Source organism: Globicephala melas, chromosome 4, assembly GCF_963455315.2.
Source record: "Globicephala melas chromosome 4, mGloMel1.2, whole genome shotgun sequence".
In the NCBI taxonomy this organism is placed as follows: Eukaryota; Metazoa; Chordata; class Mammalia; order Artiodactyla; family Delphinidae; genus Globicephala; species Globicephala melas.
In genome coordinates, this window is record NC_083317.1 from 60,822,584 (window position 1) to 60,838,219 (window position 15,636).

At 34.0% G+C, this 15,636-nt stretch overlaps 1 protein-coding gene across 6 annotated transcripts in view; it reads right to left on the reverse strand.

Annotated features, from left to right (window-relative positions):
• Positions 1-15,636, reverse strand: part of ZBTB20 (zinc finger and BTB domain containing 20) — an 809,727-nt gene that overhangs the window by 561,512 nt on the left and 232,579 nt on the right. For all 6 annotated transcript variants that reach the window (XM_060298087.1, XM_060298086.1, XM_060298084.1 and 3 more), the window contains one exon: positions 931-976. The gene's annotated coding sequence lies outside the window, so the exon portion shown is untranslated. The remainder of the gene's footprint in view (positions 1-930; positions 977-15,636) is intronic.

Consider the following 15,636-nt stretch of genomic DNA (forward strand, 5'->3'; position numbering starts at 1 on the left):
CACATAGTGGGGTTGCCAACATAGTGAAATTGAGCCAAACAGAAAGTGTCTCTATGAGGACAAAAATTATTATCAACCCAGTTATCTTGAGAGATCTACTCTCCCCAGGTATCCTTTAAAGAAGTTAACATAAACATTATCTAGGGCAGTCATCAGCGGCTAAAAAAATATTTGATACTGAGAACGAAGAATTTGGATAAAATATTTGGGAGCTAAAATCAGTGAGTTTTATAATAAACCAATGTAATAGTTCAAAGTCTACATCAAGTAAGAATCTTTCAAACTCGAAGTACACAAAATACGTAACAGCACAAGCAAACTGCTAACAAACTTCTCTGTGCTCTCAATCTTATGACACAGCTGCAAGCAACAATTGAGCAGGTGCAACCAAGCTTTTGAGAATTCCTGCCTGTTGCCCAGGAACCACAACACCACACAGTTGAGATTTTTAAACAGGTGCAAACATTTTTTTCCTGTTACTGTAGTGCTTGAGACAGTGAAGCAGACATCTGCAACTACTCCTTACCTAAAGCAACCACCACAGAAAATAAAAAGCAGCATAAAAAGTTTGAAAATAAAACAAGTGTCAAAAAACAGTGGTTTTGCAATAGTCTCTGACTGCACGTCAGTAGTTGCTTTAATAGTACTGTTCCATAAAACACTCTCTAATCTCTCTACCAGATGAATGCTTTGTAATTAAAATTATTCTGCTTCAACAAATCTTAGAAATGTTTATCTGATTCTTACAATAGAGTGAAATGCAAGGTATGTGTAAAATGTACTATCCTTTGACGCTGTCAATATTTGTAAGTACTCAAAAATTAACATTTTCACATTATGAAATCTGTAAGCAATTTTAATACACCAAATTTTAATAACTTGCCAGTTAATATACAGATTAATATAACTATAGGTAATTCATATACGTACCTGTGCAGCTATGGGGCACAAACAGACTTGCAATTTATCAGGTACTCTGAAATGTAAAACAAATATATTTTTTAAGTAAAAATGATTTTCTAAGTGCAGCCACTATTTATGCTGAGACATTCTGCAGAGAAGTAGAAAAGACTGCAGTTCTTAAATAGTTGGGTAATTTTATGTCTATATTTTCCCCATAGGATATCTCAGTTCACCCTAAATTCATGTGTGAACTATATACACACAGAGCATCCCGGAGCAGTGTGATCAAAAACAAGTACCATGGCCTCTGAAAGGAAAATGCTTTCACCAGAGGATGAGACAAACACTTAAAAATGATTTTTTTCTTTGGTATTCTTCCAAGACTATTGCTTTCCTAATACAAATATGACTGCTACTCTATAAAATGAAACCACTCAGATTCATCTCCACTCAGTCTGGGTTTGTGTGGAAGAAAGGTGCTTTTGTAGAGCTCCACAAAAATGCATAATTAAATAAAAGTAAACTCGATGTTCATTAACTTCAAATTGCAACAGCAAATAGAAATGATATCGATCACTACAAGAGGGAATGCTAAAGCCACACTAGATGTGATGCCTCAACGCAACACACTTTGAGATAACTGCCAACAAAGTAGGTATTGACAAAGAAATCCAGCTTAAACAAAGTATGCACAGTTCACAATTAGACCCGAAAAATATTTGCATGTAAGTGGAAACTGTATTGCAAAATGTAGCCTCTGAACTACTGTGACCCTTAAGCATATTTCATAATTCTCTCTGAAAGCAAACTAAAATACTTATTTTATATACTTCTGAACACAGTTGATGATAGTAACATATTAAAGTCATTATATCTAGTTGATAATACTTGCTTAAAAGTGTGTAGAAGAAATAATCAATTTTGATGATGACTCAATGAAACACTTCGTCATACACTTCTGATAGGAGTGTAAATTGCTAAAAATTTTCGGGAAAACTGTTGAGTAATATGATCAAGAACTTAAAGTTCAGAATCTTTACTCAGTAATTTTAATTCTAGGAATATATCTTACATAACTGAAAACCAACAGAGATTTATGTTAAAAAGGTAATTTGTATGATAGCAAAAAACTGAAACTAACCTAAATGTCCAACAGTAGAAAAATAAATAAAGCATAGCACATCCATATAAAGAAATATTTTTAAACAATTCACAAGGTAGCTTGTGGTACTATAATGTTTTATAAATATATAGAGTACCAACTGCATGGACATAATGAAATTGTGCAGCTGAGAGAAAAAAACAAAGAACACACAAAAATATTAAAAGTGATTATATCTGGATAATAAGATTATGCATGTTTTTAATTTTTTCTTTTTAATTTCATGTATAGTTAATCTCTATGATAAACATTACTTTTATAATAAGAAAAATATTAGTTGTCAGGGGGGTAAGGGAAAAAAGTTTTAGAGTGCCATATGTAAGTGATAAATCTAACCTTCGTAAGCAAAATAAATTAATTCAGTCACACATAAAATCCACTAAGTATACCTACAGTGAGAAACTCATCCTTACTGGTTCCTCATAGGGGTATAGCCATGGTCTCTTTTATCCCACTGCTTTAGAATCTAACCCAGTAATTCAATAACAAATTTTTAATCATCTTAGTAAAACTTCCTTAATTATGCAGAGTGAAATGATGGCAAGAACAATTTAGGACTACAAATCTGTTCAACCTATTACAAACTAATTTGTTCAATAAGTCAACAGTATATATAGTGAGCATCTATTGCATTCAAAGTTGTTCAGCATTATGATATTCTAAAAGACAAATTAGAAAACATCTTACCTTCACAGAACTAACAATTTAAAAGTGCTGGACTTCCCTGGTGGCACAGTGGTTAAGAATCCGCCTGCCAATGCAGGGGACATGGGTTCGATCTGGGAAGATCCCACATGCTGCAGAGCAAATAAGCCCATGCGCCACAACTACTGAGCCCGCACGCTGCAACTACTGAAGCCTATGCACTATAGGGCCCGCATGCCACAACTACGAGCCCGTGTGCTGCAACTACTGAAGCCAGCGTGCCTAGAGCCCGTGCTCCGCAACGAGAGAAGCCACAGCAATGAGAAGCCTGTGCACAGCAACGAAGAGTAGCCCCCTCTTGCCGTGAGTAGAGAAAGCCTACGTGCAGCAACGAAGACCCAATGCAGCCAAAAAAAAATATTTTTTTTTAATTATAAAAGAAAGATTTAAAAAAAATTAAAAAGTTCTGAAAAGTATGTACATAACACCTGCCTATTAATTTTGCTGTGAATCCAAAACTGACCTAAAAAAATAGTCTTAAAAAACAAACAACAAAAAACTAAACAAAAAATATGTACATACAGCTCACATAAAGATGTAAACACAATATATACAGTTTAAGGCATTTGTGACAGATCTAGTGCACTTTAAGAAAACACATATCAGGTGGGGTTTTTTTTGTATTATTGAGCAAAAACGGATATTTAACACTCAACAAAATTCTTAAGTACGTGAATGTGTATCACTTATAAAATGCCCTAATAAATTTCTATATGTATTTTTTTATCTGTATGTAGTCTACTGTTTATTAATAGAGTTATATAATAGGAAACCAGGTATGAAAGAATACTGAGTCAATCTCAGATACCAGATGTATACGATTGTCTCAGATTATCTAAAGCCATATAAACATATGCACAATTATTAACAGGTTATAGTTATTTATTGTCAACCAAAGTAAATAAATGAATTAGTTGCTAACCTTGCCAAAGACGCTACTATAACACTGCCTCCAGGGAAAGAAAAGAAGGTAAGGGTGGATAGACGAGTGCTGAGGGGATCTCTAACAACCAAAGGGGTGGTGGTGGTGATGGTGGTGGTGGATGTGAACCATTTTTGTTGTGCAGATAAAATAATGCAGCACAGAGTTTCTCTCCATGACAGTTCAGTTTCCTTGTGGCCTGTAACCATAATCAGCATTTGCCTCTCTGAAGCTAGTGTCACACGATGGTTCTGAGGTTCAGTCAGTGGGGTCAGCCTGTTTGAGGCAGTGCCAAGTGGTAAGAGAAGCTATTGAAGTGATCAATGATCTGTGGGTTGGAGACAGCAGCGGAGTTATATGAGGTACGGTGGTGGTTAAGTGATTAGCTTTTGCTATCAGAGAAACCTGGAATCAAGTTCTAGATCTCTCTTTTCAATTGTGTGATCTTGAGCGAGTTACATTTTCCCTGTCTGTAAAATGATAATCACATTACCTACCCTATAGGATTGTTTGTGCCTATTACATGTTATAGGTATGTAAAGGAACTAGCACAGTACCTGCTATAAAGTAAACTTTGCTGAACAGAAGCTATTAGTACTGTTGTAGTTGTATGAGAAAAAGAGGGGATGTCTGTACTTCTAAGCTAAAGAGCTAAGCTAAAGAAGGAGTGAGGAGATAGAAAGACAACTTGCTCAAGATATCACTCTATATTCCACAGCTCATCCAAGAGCCAGTCATGTGCTGGATGTTCACAGAGCATCTCTGAATCAGGAAACACTATAACAATATTAATAGCCAGGATAAGCAACCCTAACCTGCATTTTAAAGCACGATTTCTATTACTGAAGGGTAAGGCAGTAGGATCTAAGTAACACGTGCAGCAATACTGCCCATTTTCCTGAATGAAAAATGAAAGATCATTGTCTATACCTAACTGAAACAATCAGGAAATGGAAATATAAGGACAAAAGTGAACATAATTATGCAACTGGAATCAGGACCAGGTGTTGCAGACTCCTTAATGATCACACGTGAGCAGTATCACTTTTTTATGTATTCTAAAGAGACCCTGCAAATGACCTGAGCTCACATATAACACAAGGTTTGCAAATATAAGTAAAAAATATCACAGTGGGTTTTTCTCTCAGGGCTTGAAATACACAAATGAATGCATACTGATGTTGTTCTAGACCTTATTTCTGTTTTGATTTGGAGGACAGCACAAATTCAGAATTGTTACATGGTATCTTTAGAATCCATTGCAGTTTATATAATCCCTAGAATTGTTTGGGTCATATGAGTGTGAAGGTACTATCAGTACCATTCCAGATGGAGATATACTATAGAGGATTTTTTTTTTTAAGTTCTTTTCACTTCTAGGTTGGCACAGCTGTGTTCCCCAGTAGGAACTGAATAGGTCCAACTATATGTCGTGAAGTGCAAAAACGTTTATCTTCCCTTCATACTGGATGGGCCTGAGGCATTAATAAATCTAATACCTAATTCACTTAGGACACTGAAAAGGGCCTCGGCTGGGTCTGCAGGAGCAATGGCTCCATAAAAGAGCTCTGAATCTAAATTTAGACTAAAAAACATTTGCCCCACGACTGAGTAAGCAGTCTTAGGAATATTTAGTGCTTTATATTTTAAATTTGACCTATTTTGAGAAAAGACACTATGTAATCCAAAATATTTTTATTTACTATGTGTTTACTTCTTCCAGACCCACAACTAATCTGGGTGCTCTATCATTATTATATTATTATAAAATATAGATTTTAATGATCAATAAAGACAATTTACTTTTTTTTAAATTGAGGTGCCCTAACCTCTGGAGTTTATCTGAACAGAAAGTCTATGAAGATTAAGAGAAATTATAATTTTAAAAGTAGGCTTGAAAAACTTGTTAGTTATGCTTATTTTTGTAAGTTACAGAGTTAGAGTTAGCCCTATCAGAAACAGGAAGAAAGAGAGGCAACAGTTATCTATTTATCAAACATGTGAACTGGAAACAGATAAAGGGCAATAAGGAAGGAAAAGGAAATCATATGATAAACACCCGTTAAACCAAGGGCACAGTTGGTCTGTCTAGACCTTAGGTTAGACCAGCTCTAATAAAGCTACAGAATGTATGAAAAGCTAAGCTTATAAAATAATTCTATATTTAAATTTTCTATGACTATTGGCTACCATTTAAAATGAAACAATTTAATATCAAATTTTATGTATAAACATGATGAATTTGAACTCTCCAGTAGAAACCTGACCCACAATACACTAAATGTTAATAACTCTATCTTATAAGTCACACTTCAGAGTGTATTAAAGAGAAAATAGTTTTTTAATAGATGATTTTTATTTTTATTTATTTATTTATTTATTTATGGCTGTGCTGCGTCTTTGTTTCTGTGCAAGGGCTTTCTCTAGTTGCGGCGAGCGGGGGCCACTCTTCATCGCGGTGCACGGGCCTCTCACTATTGCAGCCTCTCTTGTTGCAGAGCACAGGCTCCAGACGCGCAAGCTCAGTAGTTGTGGCTCACGGGCCTAGTTGCTCCGCGGCATGTGGGATCTTCCCCGCCCAGGGCTTGAACCCGTGTCCCCTGCATTGGCAGGCGGATTCTTAACCACTGCGCCACTAGGGAAGCCCCAATAGATGATTTTTCAAAACTTAACTTCTTACCTTAAAGTTTAGGACCTAGTAAAGAAAATTACCAAAACTGGAATTTAGATAAATGTCAAGAATAATATTTTCAAAATATTCACAACCTGAAGCTACGACTATGGAAAGGATTTATTCTTATGAATGTGAAAATTCTACTGACTAGCTTGTACACATTCCTGAGGTCTTAATTTAAATATTACCTCCTCCAGAATCTGATGTCCTGTGCTTAATCTTGTCATAATAATCATCACACTGCATTGTATTTGTCTTTCACATAAGACTGTAAACATAGGAACAGAGGTTTTGTCTTATTCACCATTATGTCATTAGTCCCTAGTACAGTACCTAATGGATAAATAGTAGGTATGGGTTAAATATTGGGTAAAGGAATGTTGAATGAGTTGTGTTATCACCTATTCCTGATGATTAAGAAAATTCACATTGAAAAATTAAAGACTTGCCTTCCTAAACAAATTATTTTTCAATCTTTAAAGGACTAATCTTCCAACCTCTTTTCATTTACTTTTCCCTCTTACTTGTCCTCTTAATCAGTACAAAACTAGATGATCAGAATCTGAGTCTCAAATGTTAACAACAGATTAGAAAGCCTGGCTGGTTTGGCCCCAGGGTGGATAGGAGTCACCCAAATCTCACCCTTTAGCAGATACCTGGTACAGTAGAAGTTGAGACACAGAGTTCCCTCAAAGAGTTCTGCAGTTCCTAACCAATTGTGTGGTTCTTCTAAGTCTCTGAGAGGCTGGATCTGACTACTGTTCCTGAGACAGAGTCAACCATTATTTTATTCTTTTGTGGAATTCATTACAGTTTGAATTATCCATGTGGTTATTGGTTTATTTGTTTATTCTCTCGCTCCCTCACTAGGCTGTACATTCCATAGAGGCCACATTATTTTGTTCAGCACTCTATATCCAGGGTCTGGTTTAGTGCCTGACACACAATAAACACTCAATAAGTATTGGTCAGATGTGTAAATATGAGGTTCAGAGCAGCAGTTTTCAATCAAAAGAGACTGTAAAATTAGATAGGTAACAGCTACCCCTACTGTTATTTGCTCTACATTCCAAGTCTATCTGTTACATGGAAGACTTGATGCTGTACGTACTCTTTTATTATAAATTCTGTTCAATCAATGGCAAGTCCGGAAAACTTCAAAAGCAATACTAGGTAGGCTGTAGGCACAACATCTAGATGAAGCAATGGAACCATTTCCAACTAGAAGTTTAGGGTTTGAATTCCAGCTTACTCAGTGTGTATCCTAGGGGAACTTACATAATCTCCCTAAATACTCAGTTTCATCTTATTTAAAATGGGGACCTTTTATCTAGCATGCAGAGTTTTTAATGGTGACTGAATGAGATTGTATATATGAAAGCAACTACTAGTATAATTCATGGTATTTAGGAGAAGGGGCTTACTACAAATTAGTTCTTTTGTGTTGGCCAGCCAGTGTCTGCAGCAAAATAGAGATATGATTTGAAAAGCCCAGGAGCAGACATTTTGGGTAGAGAAAAATGAAAGAAAAAGGATTCAAAGGCAAAAAAAAAAGTAAGTAGATGTGAGGGACAATAAGTTAAAAAAGCAAAAGACAGAGCAGCAAGAACATAACAGCACTTAGAAATGGAAAGACATTTTAACATGATAGAAAAATTGCCAAAAAAAATCTATTAGCTTTTTCTTAGGTGACACAGCCTTCCCCACATATAAAATAATTGCTACCATTACAGTTAGGAGAAAAATCAACTGAAATGTACATTAAACACATATTAGAGATTTAACATTCTTCACTTGAATTCACATACTGGAAACTCAGCCTGTGTAAATATAGCCATGAACTTTATTATTTACTGTGGTAAGGTAATAGCATATCCTCCTCTGTGTACTACTTGCAGAGTTATAAAAGCCAAATGTGTACTAGCTCTTTAGGTACAATCACAAGGCATCAGAATGTAGAGTTAGGCCCTTTTTTGCATTTTGTGATCATCATACAGGGGCTACCAACAGTGGAAGAGAAACTGGCTATCATGAAAACTTTATTGGAAATTCTTTTTTCGTGCTTAGTTACTTTCATTTTCTTACTGCTGTAGTCAAACTACTTCAGCTCCCTCATGAAGATTGATTTCTGGGCTTCCCTGGTGGCGCAGTGGTTGAGAGTCCACCTGCTGATGCAGGGGACATGGGTTTGTGCCCTGGTCTGGGAAGATCCCACTTGCTGCAGAGAGGCTGGGCCCGCGAGCCATGGCTGCTGAGCCTGCGCGTCTGGAGCCTGTACTCCGCAACGGGAGAGGCCACAGCAGTGAGAGACCCACGTACCGGGGAAAAAAAAAAAAAAAGATTGTTTTCTGGCTAAATCATTATCTTTCTAGTCTCTGTGTGTGTGTGTGTGTGTGTGTGTGTGTGTGTGTGTGTGTGTCTGTGTGTGTGTGTGTATTCTTTGGTCTGTTCTTAGATAAAAAAAGAGATTAAGAGGTCTTAGATACGTTGCATACCAGAAGTAAGCACCATGCAACCTCATGGTGGGCAACCTCAAGGAATGCCCACCTGGTACCAATAAGTTCATTAAAAGAGTTCATTTGAATTCATAACCTTTGTCCACTTGTGGTGATACAGTGATTTTTAAGTCTATCTATGCTCTCTGTAAGGCTGCCATCTTCATGAGGGCTGGAATCTTGTCTATTTTTCTTTCCTTTGCATCATCACCACCTAGTTCAGGGACAGGCACACAATACACAGACAATGAATATTTCATCCATTATTAAACAAATATTTATTGAGTATTTACTATGAGCCAGTCATTATTCTAGGTGGTGAAAATATAGGAATGAACAAAATAGATGAAAATCTCTGATCTCACGGAGATTATGTTTTTCTGTGGGCAACTGACAGTAAGCAAGAAAAATAAGTTGAATACATAGAATGATAGATAATGGTCCATGTTAAGGAATTAAAATAAAGTGAGGAAGGGAGAAATAAATTCTAGGATGGGGGGGAGTTGTGGTTGAAATTTCAGATAGTATGACCAGTGATGATATCATTGAATGATCACATTTAGGTAAAGACCTGAAATAAATACAAAAATGAATCAGGAAGATAACCACAGAGAAAAAGCATTCAAGCCAAAGGAATGGTAAAAAGATCCTCTGGAAGAAGTAAGCTCTTCTATAAAATGTTAGGCTAGATTCACACAGGAATGTTCCTGTTAAAACATAGAGGTACCACATTTAAAACAGAAAATACAAAAACGCATACACAAACAAAAGTTTTAAAATGTCTGATCTTACAATAAATTAAAATTCCAAAAAGACAGGAAGAAAAGGGATGTGAAAGACAGGGCATTATTATGATGTTATACAACACACCAGAGGTATTATCCAACTCAGTAATAATCAGGAAGCCTCAGGGACAAAAAGCAGGTTTACAATAATGACAACCACAGAGAACGGCAACCAAGTAATATGCCTGGACTACCTAGAAAAAGAAAAAAAAAACACTCTGTACCAGGACACCTTCAACAACCCAGATTATGTGGGAGTCTCACAGGAAAAGCAAACTTCAATTAAGAGCTCACATATCAAAGATATCAAACACATAAGGAAAGGCTTTTTCATATAGGAGTCAGCAGACACAAAAGTGCTTTACATCAAATATAAGCATTAAGTTAGAAAATGAATAGGGAGGGCACAGTCTTAAGAACTGAAGTAAGAGAATATTAATCTCACACTTCAGTGGGACAAAATGTTTAAAATGATAAAAATTTTAAAAGAAAGAGGCAAAAATAGGCAGATAAAAACATGGAAAAGCAGATTTGATAAAAACCAAAGAGATTTAAAGGAATGAAATTTGTATTAAAGTCAGCATCTGAAGTGAGGCTATATCACATTAGATGCAGATAAGGGAAGAATCACTGAAATGAAAGATAATTCTAAGGAATTTACCCAGAAGAAAAAGAGAAAGGTGGAAAATATAAAAAAGAGATTAAGAAATATGAGGAACAGAAAAAAAAGATTTAACATGTCTAAAAGTACATAAGAGAATGAGAAAATAAAGACATAAAGGCAATATCTGAAGCAATAATGGATCTCTTCCAGAATTGAAAAAGACATGGAACATCAGATACCTTTAAAGCAAGTCCCCAAAATAATAGATAAAAATAAATCCAAATCTGGACATGTTATAATGAAATCTAGAATACTGTATCACTCATGATCCAATCAAGGAAACATAAACCACTCACAGTGTTTAAAATGAGGCAATATAAAGTATGCAGAAGAGGCTGATAAGTGAACCAAGGTATAATGACACAACCCAGAAATTAGCAATGGCAAGGGACAGAGGGGTAAAACAGGGAGTCCTGGTGAATCAGTTCATCAGGAGTTGGGTCCACTACAGAGATGTAGCAGTGTTTGGAAATGTCACCCAGGCTGACAAAGGAGACATTTTTAAATTTCTTCTTTCCCCCTGTTCTCAGTCAATCACCAGTGATTCCCACTGGATGAAGCCTGGCAGAAGAAAACTGATTTGGTAGCCTAGGAAATTCAGCCTGAACGGTCAGCCCTCTTCAAAAACAACCAAGAAGAAGAGAAAAGAATGAATCTTAGAGCCAAACAATCCACAACCTGTACAAACACCAAAGACAAAGAGTAAGGACAGATTATCTATACAGAAAACTCAACTAAATAGATAGTTGATGTCTCAACAACAACAGTATAGGATCTAGAAAACAATGGAATAGTATCTTCAAAGTATTGAGGGAAAATAAATAAGTACGGTAGTTTATATAGTCAAATAAACTATCATTAGAAAGTGAGAATATCAAAATCAAAACTACAATGAGGTATCACCTCACACCAGCCAGAACGGCCATCATCAAAAAGTCTACAAATATTAAGTGCTAGAGAGGGTGTGAAGAAAAGGGAATCCTCATACACTGTTAGCAGGAATGTAAACTGATGCAGTCACTGTCGAGAACAGTATGGAGGTTCCTTAAAAAATTAAAAATAGAGTTACCATATGATCCAGCAATCCCACTCCTGGGCATATACTCAGAAAAGACAAAAACTCTAATTCAAAAATATTCATGCACCACAGTGTTCACAGCAGCACTATTTACAATAGCCAAGACATGGAAGCAACCTAAATGTCTATCGACAGATGAATGGATAAGCAATATATACAATGGTGTATATATATATACATATATATATATATGTATATATATATACACCATATACCATATACCATATATATATGTATTTATATATATACACCATATATATTTATACACACACACACACACACACACATATACACAATGGTATGTTACTCAGCTATAAAAAGAATGAAATAATGCCATTTGCAGCAACATGAATGGGTCTAGAGATTATCACATTAACTGAAGTAAGTCAGACAAAGACAAATATCATATGATATCACTTATATGTGTAATCTAAACAAATGATACAGATGAACTTATTTATGAAACAGAAATAGACTCACAGACATAGAAAACAAACTTATGGTTACCAAAGGGGAAAGGGGTGGGGAGGGATAAATTAGGAGTTCTGGATTAACAGATATAAATTACTATACATAAAATAACTAAGCAAGGATTTACTATATAGCACAGGGAACTATACTCAATATCTTGTAATAACCTACACTGGAAAATAATCTAAAAAATATACATTTCTATATAACTAAATTACTTTGCTGTACACTTGAAACTAATACTACATTGTAAATAAACTATACTTCAAATTTTAAAAAGTAAGAATAAAGTACGTTTTCAAATGAGGATCAGAAGTTTGCTTATAATTTGCCTTCATTAAAAGAATATAAAAATATAAATTAGTAATAAGTAAATTTAACCCAGAATAAAGGATTGGATGAAAAAACAAATGAAAAACAAGAATACTGGAAGTGGTGTACTGGTAAACAGTCGACAAATGATTCTTCCAAGAAAAAAAAAGCCCAGATTTGTAGTGTTTACTTATTTCTATTGTATAAATACTCCCACCATGGCCAACTTCAAACTACAAACATAATGTGACTGAATGAAGAGTTGGAAAGAGATACACACAATCAGCTTTTGCCAGTCAACAGCACACTGGAAATTGGTTACCACCTAAGGAATCTTAAATAAATTCTTACTATAAAAAGTTAAATACCAGTTATTAAATGGAATATAAAAACAAGTTGGATCTAAAATATTAGACAGTATTAATATGTAAGATAAGGGCAGGGGTGATTGAAGATGAAATATTTTAACATTTTTATATTGTTTGAAAGGAGGATAGAGATACTAACATCATCAAATCAAGTAGGATTATACAGTATTTAAAGGTAATCACTATCTGTTAGAAAATTTTAAATATGCATAATTTTCAAACTAATAGAGGGGTGAAAGGAACTTAAGAAACTCAATACAATAGTGAAAAGCAAGAACAAAATTTTTTTAATGCATTGTAAATAGAGGGCACAAATTAGGATTTTAGTAATTAAACATATAAGTACTCACAATAAATATACACCAGTTAAACTTCTGGTTAAAAGTGAGCAACAATTTGAATTTTAAAAAGTCAGTGGCATGCTATTTACAAGACACTCAGCTAAAATATAATGTTTGAAAGTAAAGAAATGGTAAAAATTGAGGTAGCTATATTAATGTCTAATAAACTAGGTTTTAAGTAAAAGAATTATTAAAAAATAAATATGTTCATTAAATAATGAAAGTGAAACAAATCATTAACAAGATACAATAAACTGCCCCTCTAAGCATCTAACAACAGAGACATAAAATATATAAAACACAAATAGCAAAATTCTCAATCATAAAGAAAGATTTGATCATATTTATAACATTAATTGCAAGAGTAAGCAGGCAAGAAAAGTAATGATAATTTAACAAGGCAGATCTAATTAACAAATATAAAGCCTGCACCTAAGAATTATAAGATACACATATCTTCCAAGTACAAATGAAAAATTTACAAAAATTGACCTTACATCAAGCCACAAATTATCTTAACATATACTACATAATTAAAATCATTAAATCATCTCCTCTAATCACAAGTAAATTTAGACTTTAATTTAAAAACACATAACCATGACCCCCCCCCAAATCTCCAATAGTTGGAATATTTAAATTAAAATTTTATGTAATTCATAGGCAAAAAGCTAATAAATATTTTGGAAGTTAGAGAATATATAGAATTCAATGACAATGAACACAATACATACCAAAACTCAAGGGATGCAGGTAAAGCAGTTCTTAGGGGAAACTGTATAGCTCTAAATTTATATGTTAAAAAGACTAAAAATTACCAAGTTAGAAAAGGTACATTAAAGTAAAAACAAAAACTTTAAAAGCAGGAAAATAACAAAATAATATCAGAAATAAGTGAAATGAAAAACAGACATAAAGACAGTCGACAAAGTAAAATATTTTGCTTCTTTGAAAAGACTAATAAAAAGACAAATCACCAGGATTTTTATCATAAAAAGAAAGTATATCAATAAATAGCATTAAAAAAGAAAAAACAAATCTGTTTGAAGAATTAAAATAATTACTGAATACTATGAACAACTTTATGCTATTTATTTGAACTAATTATTCAAGCTATTTTAAAACATAGATTAAAGGACATTTTTGTTGAAAATATAACTAGCTTGAGGGGAACTAGAAAACTTGAATAGACTTTTATAAATAAAACATTACCTAAGCAGTTAAAAATCTATATAAACAAATCCACACACACAGGTGTGCACACAGGCCTAAATACATTTAAAAGCAACACTTAATAAACCTTCAAAAACCAGATGGTCTGTTATAAAAACTATACTGTAGAAAACAGAAAAGCACCTTGACTTATTATATAAGACTATTAAACATTCATTCCAAAACTAGAAAAAGGCATTATGAGAAAGGGATATTATTTTCTATGATAAGTATTAAGAAGTACAACTAAGCAAAGAACATTGAGAAGAAAAAAAAAAGAGGTACAAGAGCTATCATTTATCTAACTTCCACTAAGTACTTTGCCAAGACTTCTGCATATATAATTTAATCTGTACATCATCCATATAAGGTAGTTTTATTTTCATCTTTATCATCATTTTATAAAGGAAGAAAGTGATGTTCTAAGAAAACAAACTGGCTCAAGGTCACAGAGTTAATAAGTAGCAGAGCTTGATGTTAGAAGACTAAAGCCCATTACTTAAACACTACATTCTACAGTTTCCTCATCTTTTTAAAAATATATTCAAATACAACATTATAACATCTACATAACACTAAACATAATTTTGAATGCAGTATTATTTATTGTTTTCAACAATTTTATTATGCTATTCCTAGGCATTGTTTTCATCAAATTTATCATGTCTGGGGTTTGCTAAACTTCCTGAATATATGTATGTCTTTCACAAAATTTAGGAAGCCTTTATTCTTAAAATACTTAAACATTTTTTTCTACCCATTCTTATTCCTCAATTGCATATATAGTAGATGTTTTAAAATTGTCCTTCAGGTTTCTGAGGTTCTGCTCATTTTTTCAATCTATTTTTTTCTCACTCTTTTTCAGATTGGATGAATTCTACTGATCTAACTCAAGTTCACTGACTTTTCCTTTGGCCACATCCATTATGCTATTAAGCCTATTCAGTAATTTATTTCAGATAATGTATTTTTCTGTTTTAAAATTCTCATTTGGTTTTTTTGTATAGATATATATTTTAAAATTTCTCTGTTGATATTTCCTATCTTTTTATTCATATTAACAATATTTTCTTTTACTTCATTCAGCAGTTGTAATAGCTTCTTTAATTTTCTTGTCTGATAATTTTAATATCTGGGTCATTTCTGAATTTTCATCTATTGATTTTCTTTCCCTTTGAGAAAGGGTTACAGTTTAGCATGCTTTTTTTTTGTATTTGAACTAATTTGGGGTTGTATCTTGGACACTGTCAATGTTAATTGTGAATACTCTGGATTCTGTTATACAGAGACAGAGAGTGCTGGTGTTTTTTGTTTTAGCAGGTCATTAGCTAGTCTCAAGTTGCAAACTCTGTTCTATTCAGATCTCAGTTTGGATTGCTTTCAGTCTACCCTATGCATGTGTGGTTCAGGGGTCAGCCAAAGAGTTAGGCAGAGTTTGTACATGGAATTTGAGTTTTCCCATCTCTGTCTCTTTCATTTCTTGAGTTACCCCTCACTCTCTGGCATCCCTGTCCCTTCCCATGTTCCTCCAGTCTGAAAGCAAC